Source organism: Balaenoptera acutorostrata, chromosome X, assembly GCF_949987535.1.
Source record: "Balaenoptera acutorostrata chromosome X, mBalAcu1.1, whole genome shotgun sequence".
Lineage (NCBI taxonomy): Eukaryota > Metazoa > Chordata > Mammalia > Artiodactyla > Balaenopteridae > Balaenoptera > Balaenoptera acutorostrata.
This window is the reverse complement of record NC_080085.1, coordinates 44,518,424-44,534,555: the sequence shown is the minus strand read 5'-3', so window position 1 is coordinate 44,534,555 and position 16,132 is coordinate 44,518,424.

The window sequence follows — 16,132 nt, the reverse complement described above, 5'->3', positions numbered from 1 at the left end:
GAGGAGAAGCAACATTATAATACGGAAGGAGGTAGAGACTGAGTTCCTCCTGGCAAAGTCATAGCATGTTTCTGGATAAAGAGATCCACAGGTTGTAGGTTTAGTGCAATGCCAAGGAAGTTTTCAAATTAGTTTTTTTCCAAATTTCATAAAATAATTTTATTTTCCACCTGTTAAAACAATAGGGCAAGACAGTCTTAACTTTTTCTAAAGAAGAGTAGAAATCTTTTTTGGGAGACTAGCACTCTGCTGTCTGGTTTATCTATAGTTCATTGCTTCTCCGCTGATGAACAGGGTTGTTTCATGAGCCACTGTGGTAGCAGACTGTTACAGCAACAGCTGTGATAACGTGCATGCCTCCCACATTGTCCTTGGCCTTGGCATGGAGCTTGCTTTGTGCCATGGGACCACAGCAAGTGTGAAGCAAGCAGAGAATTGAAAAGTGCCTGTGCACTGGGGTTTGCCCTCTCTTGCTGCTCTTGAAACAAGATGACAACAATGTGAAGAAGCCTGGGCTAGGTGAATGATGAGAGATCCACAGTCCATGCATCGCCTTCACCCCACCTTACAGTGGATCCTTTGCCAGAAATGTAGGTGAGACCATCCTAGACCATCCAGCCCCCAGCAGAGCCAGTTAGCCGATAGAGCACCGACCACGGATGCATAAGTAAGCCTTCTGAGAAGAGCAGAAGGACCAGTCACCTGAGCCCAGCTGAAGTCGTTGAGCTGCAGAATTATGAGCAAAAGAATCAGTTGTTTAAAGCCACTAAAATTCGGGGTGGTTTCTTATACATCAAGAGCTAGCTGACACCACCATTAACTGCCATCCATCAAAGTCCAACCAAAAATAAAGTATGTTTCCCAGTAGAAATTCCACCTCTTCTTGAAGAGGTTGCCGTTGAACTTTCCCTGGAGTCAGAAGGAAAGGGATGAAGTTAAGACGTGTAATGTTTGTACGTGTCAGTCTTTGTGCCGGACCCTGTGTTGAGCCCTGTATCCTGTGTAACTGACAGCCCGTTAAATCCTAAGGAGTCAGTTATTATTTCCGTTTCGTAGAAGAGAAGGCTTAGAGTGGAGTTAGTATTTGAATTCTAGTCCTCATGTCTCTATAGCTGTGCTCTCACAAAGTCACCATGTCTTGTCAAAAGGATTCTTTTTATCAAGAGCTACGGTTTGTTGCGGCGTTTTTAAAAATTTATTTTATTGAAGTGTAGTTGATTTACAACGTTGTGTTTGTTTCTGCTGTATGGCAAAGTGATTCAGTTATGCATATGTATACATTCTTTTTCATGTTCTTTTCCATTATGGTTTATTACAGGATATTGAATATAGATCCCTGTGCTGTACAGTAGAACCTTGCTGTTTATCCATTCTATATATAATACTTTGCATCTGCTAATCCCAAACTCCCAATCCATCCCTCCCCCAGCCTCCTCCCCCTTGGCAACCACGAGGCTGCTCTCTATGTCTGTGAGTCCTTTTGTGTTTCGTAGATAAGTTCATTCGCGTCATATTTTAGGTTCCACATATAAGTGATAGCATATGGTATTTGTCTTTCTGTTTCTGACTTACTTCACTTCGTATGATAATCTCTAGGTCCATCCATGTTGCTGCAAGTGGCATTATTTCATTCTCTTTTGTGGCTGAGTAGTGTTCCATTGTATATAGGTACCACATCTTCTTTATCCATTCCTCTGTCGATGGACATGTAGGTTGTTTCCATGTCTTGGCTATTGTGAAGAGTGCTGCAGTGAACACTGGGGTGCACGTATCTTTTCAAGTTATGTTTTTCTCCAGATATATGCCCGGGAGTGGGATTGCAGGATCATATGGCAACTCTGTTTTTGGTTTTTTTTGAGGAACCTCCATACCGTTTTCCATAGTGGCTCCACCAGTTTACATTCTGTTGTGGCATTTTTGGATGACGTTCAGAGTTGGCTTCTTAGGTAAGGTGTTCACTTGCTAAGGGTCACTGAGTTCAAAGGAAGCTATTTCCGCTCTGGATGTTCTTCTCCTGAAAACTATAGTGAAAAGCCCACCTGAGGGCCCATCTCACTCCCACCAATGAAGGGTGTCACCTTGACATGTTACTTCACAACTTGAAGTTCAGTTTCCCCTGCAAGCATAAAATGGAATTAGCGTTACAGAGAAGAAGACGTTCTATTTTGTCATCATCCTGGGCATCGATTTTGGTTTGTCGAGGGTCCGCTTTATGCATGTAATATTTATTTACCAGCAAAATTGAAAAATGAGTATCAAAATCTTCTTTCAACAGATTAAGAGACAGGCTGAGATGGGTTTAAGTAAGTGAGGCAGCAAGTGATGGAGCTGAGTCACACGCTGGTCTGCCTGACACCAAAGGTAATCTTCCCTTCACTGTGACAGATTTCGCGTGTGTTGAGAGTTGCTGAGATACACACACAGTACATGTCATTCCTTGTGGCACAGACTTCCTCCGCTCTCACTTTTTTCTGCCTGGGAGATCTGGGCACCCAGGAGAACACAGCTTCTATGTAATGTTCTAAAACTGAGAGGATCTGCTCTGAGCGCAACAAGTCTAGGATACATATTTCCGCATGTTTTCTGATTTAGGAAAGAGCAGGCAGATTGGAAAGTGACAGCAACATTAGAAGCATGGTCCTGGGAAGTTGGGTGCCTTTCTTGGTGAGATGGGCATGGAACCTAGAGCTGCCTCTTTTGCGATTAATTTTAAGTGAAATGCAATGCTAAGAGGGAGGAGCTCTCCACAACAGCTGTCACTGCAGATGGAGAATGTTACAGACCTTCTGAGAGCCTTGTGGTCTTCACAGCTGGACCCAGCTTTCAGGAGAGTGACCACGCATACCTGAGAGCATTTCTAGATGTACTAAAGGGAAGCAGAGTCGGGAAATGTGATTTTAGTAGTAGTCAGTGAGTGGGAAAGAATTGGTGTTTTGTAAACCAAATGCCCTAGAATTTAAATCTGGCTCTCTCAGTAGCTGTGCAGCCTTAAGCAAGTGAATATCTTGGACCTTGATAGTTCTCATCTGTAAAATGGGGATAATAAAAGTACCTACCTTATTAACTTCAACCCTCCCCCAAAGGCTTTCCCGACCATGTGTACTCACCCACCCCGTAGACTGCGATTAAATGACCCTCCTCCATTTTACCGGGCTCCCTTGACTTTAATTCTGTCATGGCTGTAATCAAGGAGTGTTGTGATGATCTGTCTGCATGTTTGTGAGAAATTGAAAGGCTAGGGTCCAGCCTGATACATACCTGTTCCCCCTGAGTCAGCACAGTGACCTGAACTTGGCATCCAGCAGGGGTTCAAAATACATTGATTGAATGAAAGAGTGTGACAAAGCCTACATGGATCATAAAGGATGGTTCTCATTACACCTAATAATTGTTTATTACAAATATAAAATGAAAGGCGAGTGAAGAGAGGCAACTCCACACATAGCTTTTCACGTATGTGAAAAGGGAGGCTTCATCATGTTCCTTGGATAATCTGTTTTTCCTTGAAGCACAACAAGGGCTTCAGAGTGGGGCTACAGTAGGTAGTTCAGTAGAAACTTCTCAAATACAAAGGGATCGGAACAAAAAACTACCTCCTCATTTTTTTTTTTTTCTTTGCTTAACGGATGAACCATGGGGATGAATACAGGACTTGTAAGTTTGTGATTTTGTGAGTAACGGCACACGTGTGCACAGTCACGGGTGTGAGCCCAACGGTCAACGGAGGTCAAGTCCAGGTGAGTGTTTCCGCTCTCTCGCAAAGAGGCAGCGCTCCTTGATTTCTCCTGCTTCTTTGATCACTCCCTCTGGTCCCGTGACTGCTGTATCCCCGCTTTTCACTGATTTTGTCCTCTGTACAGACCTCTGATTCAGCAACTAAACCCTTCCTAGCGCTGTTCCGTTCATGCCTCAGAGTCAAATGTGAAACCCTCAGAAAGGTGTACGAGGCCCTACAAGATCTGGCCCCATTTCCTCTCTGGCTTTACCCCACCAGCCTCCCTTCGGTCACTCAGGTCCAGGACTCTGCAGTTTCTGGGTCTTGTCAGCCAGGCTCCCTCCTCAGGGTCTTTGCTCTAGCTCTTCCCTTTGCCCGGATGCTCGTCACCCACATGTGCTTGGCTGACTTCCTCATTTCCCTGGAGGCCTTGCTCAGTTCTCGCCTTCTCAGTGAGGGCTAACCAGGCCACAGGACAGCATATTGCCAAGTGCACCCATCTTTCCCACCCTCCACCCTATCCCTGATCCCCTTTGCCTTGGCCTGAATTGTCCTTTTGTTATAACACTTATCAACTGACAGACTCCGTTATTTACTTCTTTGTTAGGTTTGTTGCTTACCTCTGTCCTCCCCCAGAGCTCCCAGCTGTGAGGTCCTTGGTCTTAGGGATCTTTGTCTCTTGCTCACTGGTCAATCTCCAGCAGCCCAGAACTTTGCTGAGCACACATTGTAGTCATGCCGAGGATGTCTGTTGATGTAATGAGTGTGTCTGCCTCCCTTGGTACATTGTGATACCCTTGAGGGCAAGGGCCATGTTTCATTGGTCTTTGTCAGTCCATGATCCAGGACACGTTCTGGTACAACTGGGAAGGCACTACTGGATATTCATTGAATTAATCAACCAATTAATTAATTTGTGAAAGTGATACTAACAGGGAAAACATTTTGTTTTACAAACTGCAGTTAATGCCAGTAGGTGCCATCTGTGTGAGCACCATGTCTGTACGAGCTGCCATGCAAACTCTGCTAGTCGGCGCGGCCAGATGTCTGACTCATTTTCTGTGGATGCCTCCTAGGCCAGCCCTGTGCTGACTACACAGCATGACTTAGGGTGGCGTTTCCAGACCTCAGGCCTTCGTCACCTAAATAGACTTTGCTTTATCTGCGCAGAACACGTACTAATGTACATAATATATTTTCTTCAAATAAAATTGTATCTTTGAGAATAAAAGATAATCATACAGTTAAACACGGTGAATGCAAAAGAATGTAATGAGCTAGTTGAAATGAAAGTTGAGAGTAATGTGAAGTAATAGTACACGCAATGATGGGCACCAAGCTAGGCTCGTCATTGATCTTCTGTCGTTGAATCCTGGGACTACGGGATTTGTAGTTGAATTCCTTCAAAGGAGATATTGTCATTCCCACTTCATAAGGCAGACTGTTGAGATGACGGACATTCTGTAAGTTGCCCACGATCTGGCAGTAGATAGCCCAAATGAGCGGGAAACTCGGGGCTCATCGATGATAACACCCCAGAAAGAGTGCAGCATAGGCAGACCCCCGCTTAATTTGCTCCCAGCAGTCCTGTCGGGTTCCCTTCCTTTTTTCACTGATCCAGCTCTCCAAAGCTTTCATCCCATCTCCTAACACTTGGAGAAGCTCTTCATCCCAGAGCTCTCGCCCCAGCTGCTTTGGCCAGATGTTGGCATATTCAACACTGATTCCTGCTGTGGCAGATGGAAGGTGACTATTCTGAGTCCTTGTGAAGGAACAAAGTAATTGTTGTTTACACTCCTTCATGACTTTTGATGACTGTGGATCCTGGGGAGGGTCCCTTGTTGCAGAGCTAGTTTCCTTGTGTGAGAATCCTGTTCTTGGCAGGATGCCCTTTCCTTCCACAAAGACATCAGACTGGCCCAGGAGGGAGGATCAGGAGTTTACTGATCGATGCTGCTGTGCACCCACAGGCCCAGGCACCGTGAGACCAGTTCCCTCAGAAGCAATACTACAGATTTCTCAGGGTTACCAAGCTGTTCTGCACATTTCGCAGGCTCCTTTGATGAAGACAACAAGTGCGGTGTGGAATCAAAATTGGGGTCAGGAAAACGGCCACATTCTCCCAGTACCCCCAGTAAAATCCACCTGTTCTGGGAAGGTGCACCATTAGTGAGCAGCATGGTAGGGTGGCCCTGACCAGGGGTTCTGAGCCGGGCATCATCCTCTGGAATTCGAGATTAGTAGGAAAACGGCTTTTCCTTTACTTTCCCCCCCCCCCATGTTGTCCTCGGGTGTTTATTGTTTCATGGCACATTGGAAAATCGGTGGTTTTGTTAGCAGTTCTCCCCAAATGCGAGATCTCCTAGGAGAGGACACCCATTAGACTCTTAGTTTCTAAACTTCGCTTTAACTTCGATCAAACGGCTTTTAGTACCAGCCTGCATCTCAAAGGAAGTATCCTTGATTTGTTGCTTCGGATGAACTTTCTGCTGTGTGTAACTCCCAAAATTCTTTTAAGGAATCCTTTTTTTCTGTTGTTGCTTTTTCCTAACTGCGTATCAGAAGAGATGATAAAATCTCTTTGAGGGCCTACCATGTGTCAGGTATTTACATATCTCACTGACAATTTTCTTAAAATCCCTGTGGCATAAGTACCATTATTCCAGTTTCACAAATGAGGAAATCAAGGCCCAGGAGGGTAGATAACCTTGCTCATCACAGAGCTAGGAAGTGGCAGAGCTGGGATTTAGGAGAACTGCTGTCACAATCCATTGTCTGCATATCTCCACATTTTTAAAAAGTTTTTGAAAAAACTTCCTGTGTTCTTGAGAGTCACCAATGTAAATTTTAAAATTCCACACCGTTGCTGTGCCCTCATTCTATTTATTTTTCGAGGTTTTCTCATGACAAATAGTACCTTCCTTTACAGAAAACGTTAAGCTTATAACATTAGAGTTGGGGGTGGCAGACATGGAAAGGCTTACACATGACTAAGTTCTGGGAATTGTTGCTTTTAGCCGTACTGTGGGCTAAAGACCGTGCCACGTGCTGTGTAGAGGCACATGGACAAAGGAACCAGATCTCGTCCTCCAACACCTCCTAGGTTCTAGAAGAGTTTGCATGATACTCAAAAACCACACACATGCTACCTATATAGAATGCATCTACTGTCCTCCCAGGTTGCAAGTGGATGTTTTTGCTGTCAGCGTTTCAGTATGAAAGAAATGCCTTCAGCAAACCTTCAGCAATGCCTACCATGTTTCATGCCGTGTACGTCGTACAGGATAAGCGAAGAGCAAAGAAAATATGGTCCCAGCCCTTAAGGATCTCACAGGAAAACAAACATAAAAAAGAATGTAATTTCTGAATTAGAAGTATCCACGGAGTACATACATTTACAGTGCAAGAGAGGAAAAGAGGAAGAAGAGACAAAGATTTGGGGGATAAAAAAACAGAGGCAGTAGGATCAGGAGTCAGATCAGGGGAACTGAGACCTTGTGACTGTGAGCATGAAGGCCTCTATCTGAAAATTCCAGTTTGGGGGCTCATGGATGTGATTCCTTAATCCTGAATATTTGTGATTTTCAGCAAAACAATTAAATAATCAAATTATCAGTCTTATATTCACTAATTAATTTCTGCAGTTAAATTTTTTAAAATGATTTTTATGCTTCAGTCACTTTTTACTTGCAAAGCCTAGGGGATTGAAGAAGGCTCCCACCGTGAGGACATTTCAGAAACTGAGAGATTGTTAGAAAGGCCGGCACTGATCACGAAGCCAGGAAGTCAGCAGTGCACTGGTACTAGAAGCTGCTGCATACAGGGAGCTGGTATAAAAGTCAGAAAATGCGTGTGTTCCATGTGCCATGGTAGGCTCTGGGGTTAGAGGGATCAGGCAAGCTGATCCAGCTGTCTTAGTACAGAAAGTCACGCAGGCCGATCTTAAACCCAGTGGTCTGTAAAGATTTGTCAGGATTATCGAGGAGGTGTCTCACCTGCACACACGCGTGCGCTCGTGCACGCACGCGCGCGCGCACACACACACACACACACACACACACACATACTCACGCACAGTTAATAAATTAGAATTCCGAAACACAGCTAGGATCACAGAGTGTTGGAGCCAGCCTGTCTACCTCTAAAGCCTCAAAGAATGTCTATGACATCAAACCCTTTTTCATAATAATTTATTTCCATTTAATTCAGAGCCACTACCTGCAGTTCCCCTGACTGCTTGCCTGCTGTTGCCCTGTAGAGAGCCTGGGAGCTGAGTGTTCTGCTTTACCTGAAGTGCAGGGACTGAGTGGGCAGCTCCAGTGTCCAAGCCCTTCACACTGAGTATGGCCCTATCTTACCAGGACGTGCCCTCATGTTGCTGCCACACTGCAGGCTGTCTGTCCTTGCCTCTGTATTGCAGTTAATCTTCCAGTACACTAGCGTTAGAATTCTCTGCCCTGCGACTTTGGTGGCGCTTATTTTAATTTGCACCTTAGAGGTTCATGTGGTTATGGCTGGGCCAGAAATGATTCCTCACTCTCGCCAGTAGGTTGGATGCTACAGAGAATTACCTTACGCACAACAGATTCAATATGCTAATGACCTGAATAGCGGTGTATCAGCTTTCTAGTGCTGCGTAACAAACTGCCGCAAATTTGGCAGCTTAAACCAGCACGTATTTATTATTTCACGGTTTCCACAGGTAACACGTGTGGCCTGCATCAAGTGAGTTCTCTGCTTAGGGTCTCACAAGGCTGAAATCAAGGTGTCAGTGGGCCTGGGATCTTACCTGGAGGCTCCGGGGAAAAAGCAGCTGCCAAGCTCATTCATCCAGGTGAGTGGCAGAATCCAGCTCCTGTGGTGGCAGGACTGAACTATGTCCTTGCAGGATGTCGTCGGGGCTGCTCTCAGATCCTAGAGGCTGCCTGTATATGGTTCCCTCCATCTTTAAGCAAACAGTGGTGTGTCAGATCCTCCTTGGGCTTCAGATCTCTGTTGCTTCCCTCTGCTGCAAGCCAGAGAAAACGGTCTGCTTTTAAAGGGCTCCTGTGGTTAGATTAGGCCCTTTTGGATAATCCAGGATAATCTCCTTATTCTAAGGTCAGGGGTTTAATAACCTCAATTACAACTGCAAAATCCTGTTAGCCATGCAGCATAGTGCAAATGTGCACGTGATTCCTCCTCTAATTCACAGTACCTGGGATTATGGTGGGATATGTTGGGAGACCAGTTTTAGAATTCTGCCTACCACAGCCTTTACTAACCGTCAGATGATTATTTGTTAAAACCCTGTTCTGTGACCCTGATGGGGTATCTGTAATTCCTGTGATCATACTGCCCACTCTTTACTGAGTTCCATCATGTCATCATGTAGTTTTACTTGCACCAGGAGCTTGTGCCTTCCCAAGTGTATTGGTCAGGGTTCCAGAGGAACAGGACCAATAGGATATTTAGAGAGAGAGAGAGAGAGAGAGAGAGAGAGAGAGAGAGAGAGAGATTGAGAGATTTTTTTATTAGGAATTGGCTCCCATGTTGTGGAGGCTGACAAGACCCAAGGTCTGCATTTGGCAAGGTGGAGACCCAGGAGAGCTGATGGTGTAGTTCCAGTCCGGGTCCAAAGGCCTGAGAACCAGGAGAGCCAGTGGTGTAAGTTCCAGTCGCAAAGCTGCTGGCATCGTCTCAAGAAGATGCGCTTTTTCAGTTTAAGTCCGCAGGCAGGGAAAGACCAGTGTCCCACCTCAAGCAGTCAGGCTTCAGTCCCTCCTGCTTGAGGGAAGGTCAGCTTTTTTTGTCCTGTTCAGGCTTTCAAGTGATTGCTATGGGACACCCCCATTAGAGGGCCACCTGCTTTACTCAGTCTACCTATCCAAATGGTGATCTCATCTAAAACTCCCTCACAGACACACTCACAATAACGGTCGACCTAATATCTGGGCATCCTCCGTGGGCCAGTCACGTCGACACATAATATTACACATCACTCCAGGCACCTTGACACAGTCCATAAATTAACATTGATTTTAAAATCCCTATTCTATCTCAATTAACTGTTCGGTTTCCCAGCTTCCTCGCCTACAAGACGGAGTTGTGAATAATTTCGCTGTGTTAGTTGCATTTCAACTAATTACCTTTAAGGTTATATGTGTGAAAGGGAAAAACGGATCAGGAAGCAGCTTACATTCTTTACCGTAAAGGAGAATTCTGCATCATGTGGCATGCAGATTTAATAATACCTAATATTTATGAAATATTTACCATATTTAGCAAGTCCTTTTGTAAGCTGTTTAAATGCTTTACCTCATTTGTTCAGCAAAACACCATGAGATACATGCCATTGTTAGTCCCCTTTCCATATGAAGAAACTGAAGCACAGAAGTTAAGTAATTTGTCCAAGGTGACGGCTGGTAAGTGGCAGGCCCAGGATTGGAATCTATGGCTTCAGAACCAATGTCCCTAACTAATTAGTGTGACCATATAATTTGTCATCCACACCAGAATGAGAGCACTATTAAAAATTATACCTCAGTGGGCATAAAACAGGAAAGACTTAGATGTATGAAGACACTGCTCACTCTGTTAGTGAACATTCTTTGGGTTGCAAGTAGCAGAAACTTCTTTTCTAGATTGGCTCAATCCAAAAGGAAGTGTTCATGATCTCAGAGTATTTGTGACATCAGCATCACTTTTGCTCCCTCTGTTCGATGATTCCTGTCAGCATACAAACTGGTGTTGTTATTTCTTTTGATTATTATTATTTTAAAAAAACAAACACAAAACAGACAAAAAGACGTTCTTTTTGCCTCACTCCCTCTTACCTCCTTATGGGGCCATTTCTCCTCCCCTTGGTAGCAGACCTCCCATAAGGAGTGTCTACACTCGCTGTCTCCAGTTCCCCTCCTCCCATCCTGTCTTAATCTCACTCTGATCAAACGAGTACACCTTCACCTAAACTGCAACTGTTCCGGTCAACGTAAGAATGGCATCGATATTTCGAAGTCAATGGCTGTGTCACAGTCCCCTCCTTAAGTGACCTGTCCATAATTTTGGACCCAGTTGATCCCTCCCTCCACCTGGAACTACTTTCTCCCCTGGTGTATTATTCAGCGTTCTCTAGAGACGTGGAAACAATAGGATATGTATACGGGAAGTGATTTATTAAAAGGAATTGTCTCACGCAATTTTGGAGGCTGAGAAGTCTCCCAATCTGGTGTCTGCAAGCTGGAGTCCCAGAAGAGCTGGTGGCCTAATTCAGTTCGACTCCAGTGGCCCAAGAACCAAGAGAACCAACGATGTAGATTCCAGTCGGGGTCTGAAGACCTGAGAAACTGTAGTGCCGAGGACAGAAGAAGATCAGTGTCCCAGTTCATTCATTCAGTCAGGCAGGAAAGGCTCAGTTTTTCCTTCCTCCACGTTTTGGTTCTGTTCAGGCCTCGAGGGATTGTTTGATGTCCACGCGTGCTGGGAAGGGCACACTGCTTTCCTGAGTCCACAGATTCAAATGTTAGTTTCACCTGGAAAGAGCCTTACGGACATACCCAGAGATGATGTTTAGCCAAATATTTGGACACGCCGTGATCCAGTCAAGTTGACACATGCACACCTGCGTTCCAGGACCGTACTTTCCTGGTTGTTCTCTGATGTCATGTAGCTGTAGCTCCTCAGTCTTCTTGGCTGTTTCTCCTCCTTTTCCTGAGACCTCTTGATACCGACAAAGCTCAAAACTGAATCCTTGTCCTCTTCTCCTCTCTACCTACGCTCATTCCTTTCGTGATCTCATCCAGTACTGTGGCTTTCTATGCCATGTGTACCCGCTTCTCTCCCCACTTTAGATAGCCAACTTAGACTCCAGAGTCTGTTGCCACTGTCCCCTTGGAAGTCCACATGGATGTCTAATAGGCATTAGATTTTACCCATGTAAAAACTGAACTTATTTCAAACAGTCGACTTCTGTTCTTTGTCATCTCAGTTAACATTAACATTATCCTTCTGACGACAGCCTCTTCAATAAGTGGTGCTGGGAAAACTGGACAGCTACATGGAAAAGAATGAAATGAGAACACTCCCTAACACCATACACAAAAATAAACTCAAAATGTATTGAAGACCTAAAGGTAAGGCCAGACACTATCAAACTCTTAGAGGAAAGCCTAGGCAGAACACTCTATGACATCAATCACAGCAGGTTCCTTTTTGACCCACCTCCTAGAGGAATGGAAATAAAACCAAAAATAAACACATGGGACCTAATGAAACCTAAAAGCTTTTGCACAGCAAAGGAAACCATAAACGAAAAGACAAACCCTCCGAATAGGAGAAAATATTTGCAAATGAAGCGACGGACAAAGGGTTAATGTCTAAAACATACAAGCAGCTCACGCAGCTCAATATCAAAAAAACAAACAACCCAATCCAAAAAATGGGAGGAAGACCTAAATAGACATTTCTCCAAAGAAGATATACAGATTGCCAACAAACACATGAAAGGATGCTCAACATCATTAATCATTAGAGAAATGCAAATCAAAACTACAATGAGGTATCACCTCACACCAGTCAGAATGGCCATCATCAAAATATCTTCAAACAATAAATGCTGGAGAGGGTGTGGAGAAAAGGGAACCCTCTTGCCCTGTTGGTGGGAATGTAAACTGATACAGCCACTATGGAGGACAGTATGGAGGTTCCTTAAAAAACTAAAAATAGAACTACCATACGACCTAGCAATCCCACTCCTGGGCGTATACCCTGAGAAAACCATCATTCAAAAAGAGTCATGGCCCACAGTGTTCATTGCAGCTCTGTTTACATTAGCCAGGACATGGAAGCAGCCCAAGTGTCCATCGACAGATGAATGGATAAAGAAGATGTGGCACATATATACAATGGAATATTACTCGGCCATAAAAAGAAACGAAATTGAGTTATTTGTCGTGAGGTGGTTGTACCTAGAGACTGTCATACAGAGTGAAGTAAGTCAGAAAGAAAAACAAATACCGTAGGCTAACACGTATATATGGAATCTAAAAAAAAAAAACAACAAAAAAAGAAATGGTTCTGAAGAACCTAGGGGCCGGAAAGGAATAAAGACACAGACGTAGAGCATGGACTTGAGGATACGGGGAAGGGGAAGGGTAAGCTGGGACGAAGTGAGAGAGTAGCATTGACATATACACACTACCACATGTAAAAGAGATAGCTAGTGGGAAGCAGCTGCATAGCACGGGGAGATCAGCTCGGTGCTTTGTGACCACCTAGAGGGGAAGGATAGGGAGGGTGAGAGGGAGACGCAAGAGGGAGGAGATATGGGGATATATGTATTATGTATAGCCGATTCACTTTGTTATACAGCAGCAACTAACACACCATTGTAAAGCAATTATGCTCCTATAAAGATGTTGAAAACAAGCAACAACAACAAAAGAAACAAACAGAAAAACACATTACCCTTCTAGATGCTCACTTAGAAAGATTGGGGTCAGTCTTGCCATTATATCCATCCAGAAATCCTGTTGCTTCCATGGTCTAATGCCTCCTCCCGTGCTACCACTTGATTCTAAGCCACTACACTTTATTGCCTTAGAACAGCAACAACTTGCAACACCTTCGAAGTATTTACGTGGTCTACAGTTTTCTGCAAGATTTGCTCTTGTGTTATTTCTCTGAAATCCAACTACACTACCACTAGATCCCTCCACATCTACCTTAACCCTAGTAGTTACACTTTAACTGAAGCCTCTTGCACTGGCTGTTCTCCGTGTTGCAAATGTTCTTCCTCGACATATTTAATGGCTCGCCCCATCAACTCCTTCAAGACTTTACTCAAATAATCACTTTCTGAGGAAGGCCTATCCTGACCACTTCACAAAATTTCCAGTTTCTCAGCATTCCAGACCCAGTTAGCTTTTCATAACAGTGTAATCTTCCTACGTACAGTATAATTTAATCATTTATTTTATTTATTGTTTATACAGTTACCCCAAAATGTGCGTTCTGTGAGGGCAGAGACAGATGTCTGTTTGTTGACTACAGTCTCTTCAGGGTCAGCAGGAGTGCCTGGCAGTTAGCTGTCAGTCACTACCGTTTGGTCCACTTCCCAAATAGCCTGCAAGTGCAAAGTAGGGTGGGTTGTAGCCATGGCGAAGTCTAGCTCAGGGATGTCATCAAGGGTTCAGATACTTTCCCTCTCGTTTTCTCAGCCACCTCAGTGTCCTCATCATTCTGGTCCCCAGATGTCTGAGGCAGTTCAGGGCTCGTATCTAGGAATGGTAATATTTAGGCAAAAAGGGAAAATATCTTCCAGGGTTCCTTTTCAAAGAGAAAGAAAACTGACATGATACTTTCCAGAAGGTATCCACCCGCATCGACCCAAACATGTGAGACTGAATCTGGTCACATGACCAACCTAAAATCAGAGATTGTCAAGGATATTGGATGCGTCCTGACTGGCTTAGATGAACATGAGATGATGAGGAGTTTATCACAGTGTTCCCTGAAGCACATCTGTGCACTGGTGTGATAAGATGAGAGTGAGGTCGGGGGCGGGGCGGGGAGAGAGAGAGAGGAGAGAGAGAGAGAGAGAGAGAGAGAGAGGTTTTGTGTGTGTACTTGATAGGGGGCGGAATTCTGGTACTCAGTGGTTTCAGATTGTAAAGAAACAGATGATGGTAATTCAGGAGGCAGAAGATGGGGGAAAGTTGACGTCTTGCATAGAGACTCCTGGTCTGTTAACGGCATGAGGCTAACATCATCTGATATGTCCATCTCGTACTAGGTAATGCTTTGACAGAGGCACCAGAAATACTCACAGTCAAGTTGGTAGAGACACTTTTACCCACACAGTGTTTAGTTTAGATAGGCATTAAAAGTGTTTTATTTCATGGATGAGTAACCAACCCCTTCTGACTGATACCATCTTCTTCACGTAGCCATGTTAATACCTTTATTCAAATCTCAAGGTTTCCCTGTCTTGGGACCTTCCTATTCTCTTTTGTTGGGTTCAGTTTTGAAATAACATATACCTGCATACAAAAGAAGCATAAAACATATATACAGAGATTTATAATGAACAGTTATAATGTGAAAACCTATGTGACCACCACCCAAAACAGTGAATCAAATAGTATTAAAACCCCAGAGCCCCTGAGGCTTCCCTCCCTGACCACGACCGTGTGTCTCCTCAGTAGAGAAATCTGCCATCCTAATCGTTGTTCAGTATCTCTTTTTTTTATATTAATTAATTAATTTATTTATTTTGGGCTGCGTTGGGTCTTCGTTGCTGCGTGTGGGCTTTCTCTAGTTGCGGCGAGTGGGGGCCACTGTTCGTTGTGGTGCACGGGCCTCTCGTTGCGGTGGCTTCTCTTGTTGCGGAGCACGGGCTCTAGGCACACGGGCTTCAGTAATGGTGGCGCGCGGGCTCAGCAGTTGTGGCTCACGGGCTCTAGAGCGCAGGCTCAGTAGTTGTGGCGTGTGGGCTTAGTTGCTCCGCGGCATGTGAGATCTTCCCGGACCAGGGCTCGAACCCATGTCCCCTGACTTGGCAGGCAGATTCTTAACCACTGTGCCACCACGGAAGTCCCCAGTATCTCTTCTTGTTGCTCATTGTAGCTTCACCTACCACCTATGTAAACTACACTAAACTATCTAGTTTCATTAAAAAACAAAACCAAAAAGCCTTATGGCATCAGGCATCCCTTGTCTGCTTTGAGTTTTTAGTGTACACTCAGAAAACCACCTCATGTAACTTGTTTCTAGAGGCTCCTTGAAATGTGTAAAGAAATCCCTCTTCCCAGGTTAAAGGGACAAACCGTCTTCCCACATATGTGCTTGGGGGTGAGTTCAATGCCAGGGTATACATGAGAGCTAAACGGTGTTCTCTACCTCCAGTGAGTCTATAGTCTAGGTAGGAAGATGGTGCTTACCGATGCTGTGCACTGGCAGAGCTGAAGACAGCTCAGGTTAGCAGGAAGGCCGTGGGTGAGATATTCTATGTGCCGCCTCTCCCTAGTTTGTGATTTGGGGCGAGTCTCGCTACCTCTCTGAGCCTGTGTACTTACTTCTTAAAAGAGAGATTTAAAACCTGCTCCCCAGGGTTGCCATGTGTGGAAGCTTGTAGCTCTCTGCAGTAACCCACTGCACTGGTCCGAAGGAAGGGTGAACAATATTTCAGTTCTCCCTGAACAGTCTACACGGCATACATACGAGTCTAGTGACTTTAGTACCTACTAGGTGTTAATGTGAGGATTTCTTTGGCCCCAGGAACACACCAAGGCAGCCAAGTGGAGTGGTAGGAGGCTGGGCATTAAGATCAGAAATATCGGGCTTAATGATTATAATCATGGTGAAAGCGAACTTGTACTGTGCCCTGTAAGCCCCCACAGGCACAGAGAGTCTGCCTCCTAGCGGGCACCGCAGTGACAC